At 35.0% G+C, this 14,444-nt stretch overlaps 1 pseudogene; it reads right to left on the reverse strand.

Moving 5' to 3' along the window:
- Positions 1-7,340: 7,340 nt before the first annotated feature.
- Positions 7,341-9,394, reverse strand: LOC102772789 (annotated as a pseudogene).
- Positions 9,395-14,444: the final 5,050 nt, after the last annotated feature.

Genomic DNA, 14,444 nt, shown 5'->3' on the forward strand with positions numbered 1-14,444 from the left:
GAATTTGCAGTTATTAACAAGTGATTCCTCTTGAAGAGTGAATGAGAGGGAGATGTGAAAGTGGAGTAATGGTGGTATCATATTCAGCATATTAAAAAAGGTCTGGTTTGTTTGGATAGTGCCTCACAAACTGTTATGCTAGACTGGTTTCTTAATTAATACATGATATAGAGTAGTGGTTAATAATATAGACTATGAAATCAAATTGCCTGAGTTCAAATCCTCATTCCCCTGCTGTTTAGTTTTCTGATCATGGAAAAGTTCTGTAAACACACCAAGCTTCAGTTTGTTCAGTTTGAACATTGAGAATATTACTAATAGTACATACCTCAGACTATTGCTACATGGGTTGCTATAATCCATAAATTGCTTACATTATTAACTGCCATTTAAATAATTATTTTAAGAAAAATGAGAAATGTTTTATTCAGAAATACATTTATGTGCTACACTTGAACCAATAGCATAGGAATATGTGTTCATGTAATAAAATAATTTGAAGGTAGTAAAAATCAGCTCTTGCCTACATACAAGAGAATAGCAAACATAAAAGAACATGAAGAATCTTTTTTTTATGAAAAATACAGAAAATAAATAAAGAACAATAAATAATAGTTTAAGGAAGATTAATTAATGTTGTCACTGAAATTTTTCCATCACCACTTAACCCTCCTTTACCCACTTATACCTGCCCCCACCCCCCTTTCCCTCTCAACAAATTGTTTTCACCATACCACTGAACTTCAAAAATGTGAAGTGCAAGAGTTAACAAACTTAAACTTTTAAAGAGTCGTGAAATGGACTGTTTCCGCTTTCCATCTGGCTTTTATCAATTGTAAGTTTCAGAAGAACAGATACACTATCAAAACACACAATCTCTGTAGTCAGATAATTCAATTTTATAAATGAATTACTTATGTGCCTATAAGTAAATACATTCCTATGCATGAGGATATCGACTGCTGTCAATGAGATAATCAGATCCAGGGGAAAAGGATATCCTTGTAAAAACTTTAAACTCAAAAAGGCCCCAAGTTTTTGGACTATGATAAATTCAATCAGAAACATTTTAGTCTTACAGAAAGGGCAAGTCAGAAAAGATTTTCAGTACAGAAACAGAAGGTCAACAGAACAGAACCATTTATATTGTTAGAGAAAGCAAGTGAGTTTAAAAAAATGCTATTCTGTACCACGTCAATGTCTACAAAACATGTACACATGCCAAAAGAAGGTGAGCATTGCCCCAGCATGTGACTATGATCTCTGAAAGATAACCCATAATAAAGGAAAGAACTTTGGAGACTGATAAACCTGATATGAATCCTGGCTCTTCTACTTACCAGCTGTGTGACCTTGAGAACTTTACTTGTGATCTATCTATCTACTAGTATATTTATAAAGCCTACCTCACAGAATTAGACAAGGGGTGAAGGAATAACATACATGTAAACCAGCTAGTGTAGTGCCTAGCACATACATAGAAGACACCCAAAGAATAATAACTTTGAAAATTTGTCTGGCATTCACTATAGAACTTAGTACAAGTAACCTAACTTCTTGGCCTTTGTCTGATTTCTTGTTTTGTGGAGTAAATAAAACAGCAAAAATATGGAGTAGGGAAAATGTTGAAAAAGTTATATTGATGCATATGAAGGGAATACTAGTATTAGTTTATGATGTTAATACACAAAATCATACCTTAAATATATACATCAATTTTCATCTTTCCCAAAAGCTTTCACATACATTAAATTACATAATTTGCACAACAAACCTGTGTTGTTTAGAGGGAAGGTATTTTTATCCCTATTTGACAAATAAAAAAAATAGTGTGACTATTTCCAGTTTGTCCAAATTCATGCAACTAAGACAATAATTCAGACCTGCTCTGTTAGACCAAAGTGACACATATTAAACACATAGTTTTTCTTTTTGGTTTGACATGAAATTACTCTTTTGTCCTTGTAAGTCAGGAAAGATAATTAAAATCACCAGGTAAAACATTTTAAACAAATATAAACTACTATTGTGTTTTAAAATCTTTTGACTTTTTCATTTTGCATGGATGGAACTGGAGAGTATTATGCCAAGAAAAAGACAAGTACCATATGATTTCACTTATATGTGGAATCTAATGAGCAAAATAAACTAACAAACAAAATAAAAACAGTCATAGATACAGAAAACAGGCTAACAGCTGTCAGAGGGGAGGAAAGTTGGGGTGCTCGGTGAAAAAGGTGAAGGGATTAAGCAAAAAAAGAACCTCATAAACACCTCATGGAGCTGGTAGAAGAGGGTAAAGGAGGGGATAAATTGTGATGGAGGGATATTTGACTTGGGCTGGTGAACACAAAATACAATATACAAGTATAATTGTACACCTGAAATCTATATAATTTTATTAACCAATGTCACCCTAATGAATGCAAGGAGTAAAAATTAATAAAAAAGCAATCCAAGTTCATGCATAAGTAACATGGTACAAAGATATATGTAAAATTGCTATACCACCCCAGTTAATATGTTACCAATCAATAACCATATATTATAGCCATGTTTCTATATTTGTTGTCTTTCTATACTTGTTTTGAGTAGATCCTTAGTTATTTTCTGGTAATCAATAACACATATTCAATATAATTATTCTAGACTATGTGTTATAAATATGTGAATAGAAATGTGTTACCTTACCTAATGCAAACATTTATAGTCTTTTAAGAGAAGTTGATTTTAAAATTCCAGGACCAAGATTTTATAAATATCACTATTATTTTGAATGAGTCTGGATTGAAAGTTCCTGGAGACCTAATCTCTTACCTTTGTTTTACCTATATTTGCCTGATTGTGAATAAATAATTTCTCTCATATTCTTTATTGGCAAAATGAGGGGGATGACTTTCTGTCCTCAAGTTAAATGGGTATATGAGACAATGACTAATGCATTTAATATTTAATAAAAGGTATTTATTCAAGAAATAGTTTCCAGTGTTTTATGAGTTTTTTAAGTCTCAATTCATAAAAATTATCTTGAATTTTCAGGTATAAGTGAATTTCTTGATAATTGAATTTTAGAGCAGCAGGGTTATTTAAAAACTCTTTTTAAGATTTTGTGGAAAATTATCATTTTGTAGATATCTGAGATGACCTCTCTTTAATACCAAGTATAGTTTTATTACTATAATTATAAATACCTATAAAAGGAAATGTCTTACAACAGGCATATTCTGTGTCATTGGGCCCTTACAAGTAGATACAAGGCAGATAATAGGCATTGTTTATATTTAAGGAAGCCCTCCTAATAAGGATGACTTGTATGTATTAGGTCAACAGTAAGCAGGCTCAAACAATTAAATAACTGTACTATTGTGGGAAAGGAGAAAAACATACAACCACAGGGGTTTCCTTATCATTCATTAACCTGCCATCTCTCACTCATTATACTTCATATATTTAAAATGAAAATAAAAGTGGATATAGAAGTCAAGTGTGTGAGGGAATAAGTGAGAGCTATATCTCACTCAAACAAAAGATTTCAAGATGACTAAAGGGAAGACACATGAAAAGCATTTGGATTTGAATAAATTAACTTGCAGTTGGCTCTAAAATCAGAATGATTTGAGTTTGAATCTTGGCTCTGCTATTTGCCATCTGTGAAATCTTGTGCAGATTGCCATTTTCAAACTCGGTTCTCTCCTCAGTATAATTGTTATATTTATAGAACAGGACTATAGTAAAGATCAAATGAGGCAATGACACAACATGCTTAGCTCAGGGCCCGACATATCTTAAGAACTCAATAAACATTAACTATCATGGCAGAGATTATGTTATTATAATGTAGTGTTACATGGCAGAGATTACATGTTACTATTATTTAGTGCTCATCAAACATCCATGCATTCCTCTATATTTTCCAGTTCCTTTTTAGTTAGCTGAGAATGAGTTATATTATAAGTTCTGGCCCATAGGCTGTAAGTAAAAGTAATGTGTGTCACTTCTGGATCAAAACCTAGAATAAAGGATATGAGTTATTCATTTCTTCTGCTCCTCTTTTTTGTTGACCAAAGAGGACTTGCCTCACAGATAGTATAGTTACAAGATGGTAGAACCTTTGCAAGTCTGGTCACTGAAAGAACTAAATAAGAAGCAAAGCCCTCTGCTGGTCTCTGTTAGATATATAGCATGAGTGAAAACTAAACTTACCTTGTTTTAAGCCACTGAGATTTGGAGATTGCTGGGAAGTATTGCATAACCCATCCAGATTTATTTTTTATTATCTTTTTTAAAATTTCAGATACGTTATCTACTCTTTGAAGAGGCTGAAACACATAAGTTGTGTTTATGAGCATTAATTCATTAATGAAAGCCATTGAGTATTTATAAATATTTAGCTATCATCATGAGCTGCAGCATTATCAATAGTCAAGGGTAGGTAATGATATAGTGAAAAGTACAACAAGATGAAAATGAACAGACCTGAGTTCCAGACTTATTTATCACATTAACTATGTGACTGGAACAAAGTCATTAAACTACTTTGTACTTATAAAGTTAATACATCTGTCAAATAGAGATATTATTAGTCTTTCCTCAAAGGATTGATTGTTTTGAGGATAACATATAGGTAAATAAATATCCTTTGAAAAACTAAAATCATGTAAAAATAGAAAGGATTGTTATTGCTGTCCGGATTGAAAGTAGTAATTATTTCTGAGAGCCTTTAGAGTGAGCTGAAGGGGAATAGCCCTACTAAGAATATATATTAAATTTTATCCTTTCCTGGATCAAGGTGAATGGGCAGGGGAAGCTCTACTTTATTACAATATAAATTAATCATTTGTATCATAAAGGAAGAATCATGGTAAGAATTGATTTATTAAGTAATACTAAGAAAAGAAAAATAATCCTGTATAAGACTTAATTTACATACTTATTTTGGTATAGAAAACTAAAACTATAATGATTTTAGATATTATTGAATCTAGTGCAAAAGCCTCTATTTTAGAGATGATTAAATTTTGGCTAAATGTTATATTTTTAATAACTAATAGATAATAATTATTCTGTCATAATGCCATTATCATTTAAGCTCATCAGTCTTTTTAAATTTATGATTTATTTTTATATTATCTCTTTTTATACATTTCAGATATGTTATCTACTCTTTGAAGAGGCTGAAACATGTAAGTCATGTTTATGAGCATTAATTCATTGATGAAAGTCATTGACTATAAAGATAAACCTGGTTATGAGAAATCTTGGTTGATAAGCTATATTTATGAGTAATAATTAACTTTTATTTTAAATTAGCAAATATACTCAAGTTCAATGAGAATACATGCCTTTACTTTTTCGAAATATATTTTTACTTGTTTTCAGAGAGGACGGGAAAGGGAAGGAGAGAGATAGAAACATCAATGATAAGAGAGAATCATTAATTGGCTGCCTCCTGCATGCCCCCAACCAGAGATTGGGCCTGCAACTCAGGCATATGCCCTGACCCAGAATCAAACTGTGACCTCCTGGTTCAGAGGTTGACATTCAACCATTGAGCCACACTGGCTGGATCACAAGCTTATTATTTTAATACTGTTGCTTATTCACAAAACCATGCAAAAATAGAAACAACATCAGGGCTTGAGAAACAAAGTTATTTGAAATAGACCTTAACCCAGTGGCCTTCCAGGGTCACCTTTCCAAACAGACTGAAAAGACTCTGCTGTAATAAAATAGGATTTAATGATTTATTTTAATTTACTAAAAGCTATGTTTACATCTCTATTTATTGCCTTATCCACAAAGCAGTAAAGGCTCAGATATATTATCCCAGTTCTCCATAGTAGTTCAGAATGATAGTATTCTATGTTATCCTATTCCATTTCACCTATGTAGACAGTGTGATGTATTTTGGATTGCCATATCAAAAAGAAAGAGATAAAAATATTGAGGATTTGCTCTTGTTCTTTGGTCGTATTTTTAATCATTACCATATCTGCACAAAAAAGAAGCAGACTTGTCTGGCTGGTGTAGTTCAGTGGATTGAGTGCTGTCCTGTGAACCAGAAGGTCACCGGTTTGATTCCTAGTCAGGGCACATGCCCAGGTTGCAGGCTCAATCCTCAGTAGTGGGTGTTCAGGAGGCAGCCAAGCTATGTTTCCTCTCACATCAATGTTTCTCTCTCTCTCCCTCTCTCCCTCTCCCTTCCTCTCTCTCTCTGAAAAAAATCAATAAAAACATTTTTTTTAAAGAGGCAGACTTATGTAGTTCAAAGAATGCTGAGTCCAGACATCTTCCCTCCTTTGCTGCCCCCTTGTAATTTGAACAATTCACTGACATATGTGGGCTTTTTTTTATTGTTTGTTTGTTCAGTATGTGCTCTTTTTTTTTTTTTGTTGTGTGTGTGTGTGTGTGTGTTTGTGTATTTTTTTTTTTTTTTGCGGGGAGGGCGGGGAGTTAGTCTCTTCTTTTTCTCCTGGATCTTTTATTTCAAACTAAATAAAACTTTGCATTAATACAAACTAAAAATATGTTTTCTTTATTTAACATCAATATAAGAGTAGATATAGCTAAAAACCTTTATTGTCTTCAAGTATGTGGCAAAATAGAATATGTTTCAATTACATTAGGTAATTGGGTAGGGAAGTGATTAGTTTATTTTCCCATTTCAAAAGTATGCCAAATGATCACAAACACAAATTCAGATTGCTTGGTTCTCAGTCATTTATAGCTTAAAATACTGCATTTGGAAACCAACTGAGGATAAAATAAGTTTATATGAATAATGCATAAATTATATATCTAAGAAATCATGCAATATATAAATGTTCTCCTGTACATTGGTATCAGTGATAAAAGGAGCCTGCAGATGTGAACAGTGCTGTTTCTTCTACCAAGAAAATATGCCCAGCAAGATCCTTGCTTTTGACTTATTCAAGATCCTACTTGCCAGGTCATCCTAATTTTCTCAGACTGATACAAGAAGCCAATATTATAATAAATCTGCAATAAGAAACTGATTTGCCTCAAGTGCAGGAGCTGTGAGGTCTGAGCCAGGCAGAATGACACCCTCATTATCCTACCACCCTACTGCCAAGTCCATTTGAGTTCTTGACTAGCTAGAGCTGTGGTCGGCAAACTGCAGCACGCGAGCCACATGCGGCTCTCTGGCCCCTTGAGTGTGGCTCTTCCTAAGCCTTAGGAGTACCCTAATTAAGTTAATAACAATGTACCTACCTATATAGTTTAAGTTTAAGAAATTTGGCTCTCAAAAGAAATTTCAGTCTTTATACTGTTGATATTTGGCTCTGTTGACTAATGAGTTTGCCAACCACTGAGCTAGAGGAACAAATGGGTAAATGCTTAGAATGACCCACTAGAAATGTTTACTACTGTAGTATCATTTTTAAATCGATTTGTCCTTTAAATCTATTTCATTTGAAAATTGCCAAGGGAAGATCTCACTATTCATGGTTTTGATATGCCCCTACCACATGATAATTGAAGTGAACTACAATTGTATTGTCAGCTCTGTACATCCGAGGGAGCTCTTCAGGAAGACTCAGCATTTTGGAGAGACGCTCATGATCAACAGTCCCAAACTCATTGTTGCCCACAGCATGGCGAAAAAGATGGGTTGCTGCATTCTGATCCTTAAATACTGAGAACATCTTGGCTCTCCTTTCTGTTAACAGGACATGCATCTGTCCCAGAGTCACCATGCCATTTAGGTACTCGCCCACAATCCTAACCACATCCTGCCTATGCATTATCTCCCATAACCCATCCGTAGCCAGTACCAGAAACTCATCTTGTGGCCTTATTCAATGGTAAGATTACCTCTGGCTCAGCAGGGAGATAAGGAGCTGTATAATAATTAGGAGGGATAAACTTGGTATATTTGTTGTCATTCAACTTGTCTGGGCCAGATTCTACCACTATCTTTTTTTAAAAATTTTGTTTTATTGCTTAAAGCAGTGTTCGGAAAACTGCGGCTCGCAAAGCCACATGGGGCTCTTTGGCTCCTTAAGTGTGGCTCTTCCACAAAATACCACATGCACGCACGCATGTACAGTGCGATTGAAACTTTGTGGCCTAGAATGGATTAGAAAACTGTTGTACATCTACACGATGGAATACTATGCTGCTGTAAAAAAAGAAGGAATTCTACCACTATCTTTTGAAGGTTAATGCTCCATTTGAACTTTACATCTCCAAAAGAACTAAAAGGCATCAGCAAGCCAAGCAGCAATCCTATTTTACCACACTCTTGGCCTCATTCTTTGGATGTTCCAATTTTAGCCTTTCCAGCTCACTTTCATTCTGAGCATTGTGGTCATTAGAGAGAGTGACTGCTGACCAAGAGCCGTCCTCTTCCTGCACACCCAGCATGGCTCTGCTATCTCCAGTATTGGCCACATGAAGGTTGACACCATCCACATGGGCCACACAAGCAGTGGCCTCAGAAAATGCCATTCAAAGCACCAGGTAGTTGAGGAAAGCATTAATTAGACCCTCCTTAACATCAATATCATCTGACTCCCCAATGTTGAGGTCTATAAGTTATTGCCAATAAGTCCTCAACCTGTTGAAGTACAATTTGGATGCTTCCTTACTGAACTAATCATTGGGATACTTGTGCCATTGGAGAATGGGTAGCAGTGCCCAGCCAGACTCCACTGCATTTTCAATCTCTAGCAAAGTCTTGTGGGGTAACAAAGAGACAGCAATATAATAAAAGAGTCTTTTCACTGACTGCTTGGGAACAAGCGCAGCCTGTATGACCATCAAAAAACCCCAAAGGCATCCCTCTGGTCTGAAAGCAGGTTGTTGGATTTCTCTGATCCTCAGTGGGTGCATTTGCAGGTAGCTGATTGCTGTCAAATCCAAGGACAGAACTGACATTTTAGCCATCAAATTCTGGCACTTTGAAACTGTACTCATTAGCTTTCAGGATGCTGTTAACTTGTGGAAGTGTGAGGTAAAATTTCTGTGGTGTGGAAGCATATCTCCTTCCTTGGATGTATTGCCACCAGTTCTCCTTTGTCCTGCAAAAGGTAGCACACACCGGATGAGGTATATACTTCAGGTGACTCAGGAATGTAAGGAGATGAGCAGCAGAGACACCTGTGGGGCAGTAACATGCAGTGCCATAGATTCTGCTCAGTTCACAGTTACAAATCAGAGGAAAAAACAGCTGAGTTGCTACTGGCATGGCATCAGAGAACAGCGGCAGACTGGAACTTCTAACTGGGATTCCAATTCTCCTGGGCCAGAGGGCACACACACACATTCTCTAGCCTGCAGGAAAGGCAGAGCCACACACTAAGGCAGTGGGGGCCCAGACACCAGAGGCGCGCCCTGGGACCAGCCCCTCCATCCAGCTCGGGCGCAGAGCCTACGGACAGGCTGTGTCTTCCGCCCACGACCCGCCCGGGCCCACCCGGCCGGGGCTTCAGTTCAGATGGGCTTCCCTTGGAGCCACCCCAGACCCCTGGCACGGCAGGTGGGAACCTCTCCTTCCTGAAGGAGCAGGCGGCCTCAAGCACCGCCGCTGTTCCCTCCACTCTTTTTCTGTTCTATAACTCAATGCTGTTTAGAATACATGTAAATTTAACTTAGCAGATAAATTCTGTTGACATTTAAATTTGGCCCATATATTTCTCTAATAGTGCAAAACTGATTTCAGAATGCTGTTTGAAAGTAGAAGCAAAGAAAAGAGCAAGCTCTTATACTTGATAGGTCTATGAAGGACTTGAATGAAGAGAAAAGGATATGCAGAATATAGACTTGCTTTTATTCCCCATTATTAGCCTAATTTTTCATGACTTAGAGATAAAACAATGTTAGCCTCTTTGCAATGAATTGTCCAAAATATTTAGGCTGGAATGTGTTCTTCTAAGATATCCTGATCTTAGCCTCTTTTGGGTCATGTTGCTCATGACATTCCCATTGAAGTTTTTTCTCTGAGCAAGTTGGGTCTTCAATGCATAGTCTTCACTCATTACCTTTGTCCTTATTATTCCCACAACTTAAGGTGCCTCCGTATCTAAATATCACTAATTGAAAAGAAATCAATTTCTATTTTTATATAAGCTGAATTACGGGTCTGTAGTCCTCAGAAATTGTCTAAAGTTAGCCTTTTTCTCTGAATTATTGTTTTCTGTATATACTCTCACTCCAGGGAAATGAGAAGATTGGGTTGTCTGCTTTTCTGATTTTCTCTTTGACTTCAGCTGTTTTATCTGTAAAGGCAGAAGGTATGAACTACTTGGTTTTTGTTCATTACATTAACATTATTGCATATAATGCGAATGGCAGAAAAAATGTCACATAGTAACTGGTCATATGGAGAAGAATAGAATGAAAACTTGGCAGTTCAGTTTGACATAGAAACCTACTGACTGAAAAAATCTGTAATGTACTGTTTATATTCAGACACAAGTATTCAGTTTTAGGCCATGTTTTAAAAGGGGCATTGAAAAATGAGTATATGCTAGGGGATGATCAAGATCATAAATTGCCTGGAATTAAAATCTATGAGAAAAGTTTAAAACAACCTGGGATATACAGACTGGAGAAGAATGGATTTTTCAGGACAAAATAATTGTCTCCAAACATTTAAAGAACTGTCATGTGAAAGAGGGAAGAGGGTTGTTCTGGGTCTAAACATTTGTATTAATTGGGTGAAAGTTACCAGGGAACAAATTTAGTTTGGTTCAAGAGGGACTTCTGAATAAAAATGCCATCCAATCAAATTGATTGTTTTAGGGAGTGAGCTACTCATTGAGGTAATGTTCAAGTATATATATTATCATCGGTTAGAGATATCATGGAAAAAATAGGAAGGTGGATTCTACTTTTAGATTCCCTTCCAAATCGAAGCTTTTATGAGTCTGAGTTTTATTTTTTGTTAACCTGGAGAGGCGCAGGCTTTCTAATATCACATGGTAGAAGAAAAACATTCCTAGTCTTCTTAAATTCTCTTTCCATTGGATCATGCTTGGTTCAAATACTGAATTGCTCAGTTAGCTCTAGTAGCATTGTGTGCACTATTAGTTGTATGTTCCAAAGTAACTTTCAAAATCTTTTTGAAATCTTCCATGGCAACTGGTAATGTGAAAGAACATGGTGTGGTTTTACTGCCACTCCTGACCCCATATTGCCCACCAAGAATGGATTTACACAAGAACACTTTTTAACTTATTGAGGGTCTGTAGTCAATAACAACTATAATTTATTTAAACAGTATTATAGTGTCCATACTCTGTATACCAAATGTTTATAATATAAGAAATTGATATTTACATTTATTAATTAAACTTGATGAGGGTGGTGTAGAGCTTTCAATTTTCTGGAAAGAACATGGTGGAAAATGATATAATTAATATTGAAAAAGAACATTTTCCTGTCACTCATGCCAGATGCTGAGATTAAAGAACGCAATGCAAATATAGGTTTGAACCATGCTGGAATGGTTTAAAATAACTCCAGACGTTATAAATGTTTATTTTACTGTATTTTCATTGCCCTATAAAGCAAAGAGGATACATTTTCAACCAAATGAAATGAATTCAGGTCATTTCAGAATTGAGAACTGCAATAGATTAACATTTTTGTGCCACATGGAAAGGAATAAATTTATAATACTGGGTTAATATTTGAACCTACTCATTTATGTAGTAAAGATGGTTATTCATAAAACAATAGAAATTGCAGGTAATTTAATCTTCACAATTTTCCCCCAGTTCTTATGTTCAACATTACTAAGTAGAGCAAAGGAACACTCTAGATTTCTAATCATGAATATATGCTATGCTTATTTTATGCAAACAATAAATCTCCTATGATCCTCCAGGTTCATTTTTTTCACATGGAAAACCTTATTGGTGATGACAGCTGACAGGCATTCCTTATAACCACCATAGTTTTGGAAAGTAGTTTGCGTATTTTGGCACTTCATTTTAGAGAGGAACTAAATTTGCTGCCAACATTCCACTAAACTACACCTTCAAATGTGTGTGTGTGTGTGTGTGTGTGTTATGTCTCCACTATTTCACTTTGGAAAATCCTAGAATAAGTACAGTTACGCATTCCCCAAAGAACAGCCTCCCATAATCAGCCCTTACAAATTTCAGGAAGTTCTCTTTTCATGGGGGAAGTCCTTTAATCAAGATTAATTTTTTCCAGTTTTCTGTAATTGGAGCTCTTCCTGAGTTTTTCTCAACCCTCCTTTAGGATGAAATTATCGAATTTCCATGGCAATTATATAAAAAGTTCAAGTGTGTGGATCATTTTGTATAATACTCACCACGGTACAAGTGAAATTAAGTAAGGGAGAAAAAAAGTGCAGGTTTTAGTTTGAAGGGCATAGTTTCACAAAATGCAAATCTGTGGCTGAAATCCTCTGTTGTGAAAGGTTTGCTTTCTCACCAGATTCATTTCTCTGGACCTGTTTAATCCATAGCTCCATCCAGACACAAGTTCCATAATTACAAATGCAAATAACAGAATAAAATTATTTTTTCTATTACACAGAAAATAATTTAGAGCATATGGAAAAAACTTATCGGGAAGAATTTATTTTTTAATGGTTTTCTAAGTTGCATCTCCTACATGTTGTTTTCAACTATTGTTTGAACAAATATGAAGTGATATAGGAAGATAATTATATAATTACTTGTATACCTCTTACAGGGTGTTTCTTGAGACTGAGAAAACCTACAGCCATTTAGGTACCTCTTATTGGCATTCATTTCTTTCTTCTTAACTATGTACTTCTAAGGCAAATGAATATCCCTGTTACTCAGCCAATTGTATCTCTCACATTACTCTGTGGGCATATGATAAACACTTTAAGAATGCACAGGAATGTTCAAGAAAGGAACATATGTAAGTTGAAAAAGACACTGAATCAGAGGTTCTCTATTATGCTTTTGTCAGAATTACACATGGACCTTACAAAAATATTCCTGACCTTACCTCAACTTAAATTCAATCATTGAATAGGGTGTTTATGAGAAAGCTTGCCTTTGGCTAAATGGCTCAAATAATTATTACTTCTCTCTTATTTTACCTGATCTATGTGTTCTTTTATCCCAAATAATTTCAGGTACATGCAGACATATAGTAACATATAGTGTTAAATATATTTAATATGCAAACAAACTCAGGTGATACATGGCCTCTTGTCTATGCTCCTGTTTACTGTACTACGTTAATCTCTCACCACTTTCCTCCTCAAATTATAATGATCCAGCCACACTGAGTTTCTTTAATTTTTTTAATCATGCCAAGGCCACCCCTGCGTTTTGGAACCCACACATCATTAAAAAATTCCAAATGAGTTAAACTCATTAAATAAAGCCATAAAAACATTTCAATGAAATATGCAAGTATATTTATAACCTTATGATAAGGAAAGAATTTAAACATGTTAAAATACCAAACCTATTAAGCAAAAGCTTGATAAATTTCAGTATGTTAAAAAAATTGTGCATAACAGAAAACACCACCAAAATTTTAAATACAGAGACAGATTAGAAGAAATTATGTAGAAAGATAGCATAACAAATGTCTCTTTTGCAGATTGTTCCGCCTTTGGCTATTATGAGCTATTTCAGTTCACTCTGTCTTTTTGACATACCTTTACTGTTGTAGTTTTTTTTTGGCGGGGGGGACTTTTTCTTACTTATTAGAGCTACAAGATGTTCTAGGATCATCTTTTACATTTTGTACCTCAGTAAACACATACACAAATGCATATATATGTATATTTAATTTACATCTATTCATTTGCATCTATATTAAGATAAATATGAGTTCATATTTATTTATCTGATATCTCCAACTCTAATATCACATGGTCCATTCCAGCTTTTACTTCTTATCTATAATCTTCCACTCCTAAAGTGAGAAACTTCTCTCTTACTGTTTTGCATCCATTTACATATTTGTTCAATTCCAATGACATGTATCAGAATTTTAGAATTATTAACTTGCACCTTTATCAACTTTATTAACTGCTTATGTGTAGTCCCTTTTGTTTTTATTTTTAGTGTTAATTGTATTTTTACATTATTATTTTTTTCTTTTTTAAAAATTTAAATTCTTTATTTTGTTTAAAGTATTACATGAGTCTCCTTTTCCCCACATTGACCTCTTTCCGCTGCTCCCACCCCCAGCACATGCACTCACCCCTTTACTGTCTGTATCCATTGGTTATGCTCATAGGCATGCATGCAAGTCCTTTGGTTGATCCCTGACTCCTTTACCCACCATCTTGCCTCATAGGATGGACAATCTGTTTGATGCTTCTATGTCTCTGGTTCTATTCTTGTTCATCAGTTTATTATATCCCACAAATGAGTGAAAATCATGAGTAATAAACCATCCTTTATTCTTTTGCTTTCATAAAATTTTAAAAAATTAATTGATTTATTATTTCT

The sequence above is a fragment of the Myotis davidii genome, unplaced genomic scaffold (assembly GCF_000327345.1).
Source record: "Myotis davidii unplaced genomic scaffold, ASM32734v1 scaffold2800, whole genome shotgun sequence".
Taxonomy (NCBI): Eukaryota; Metazoa; Chordata; class Mammalia; order Chiroptera; family Vespertilionidae; genus Myotis; species Myotis davidii.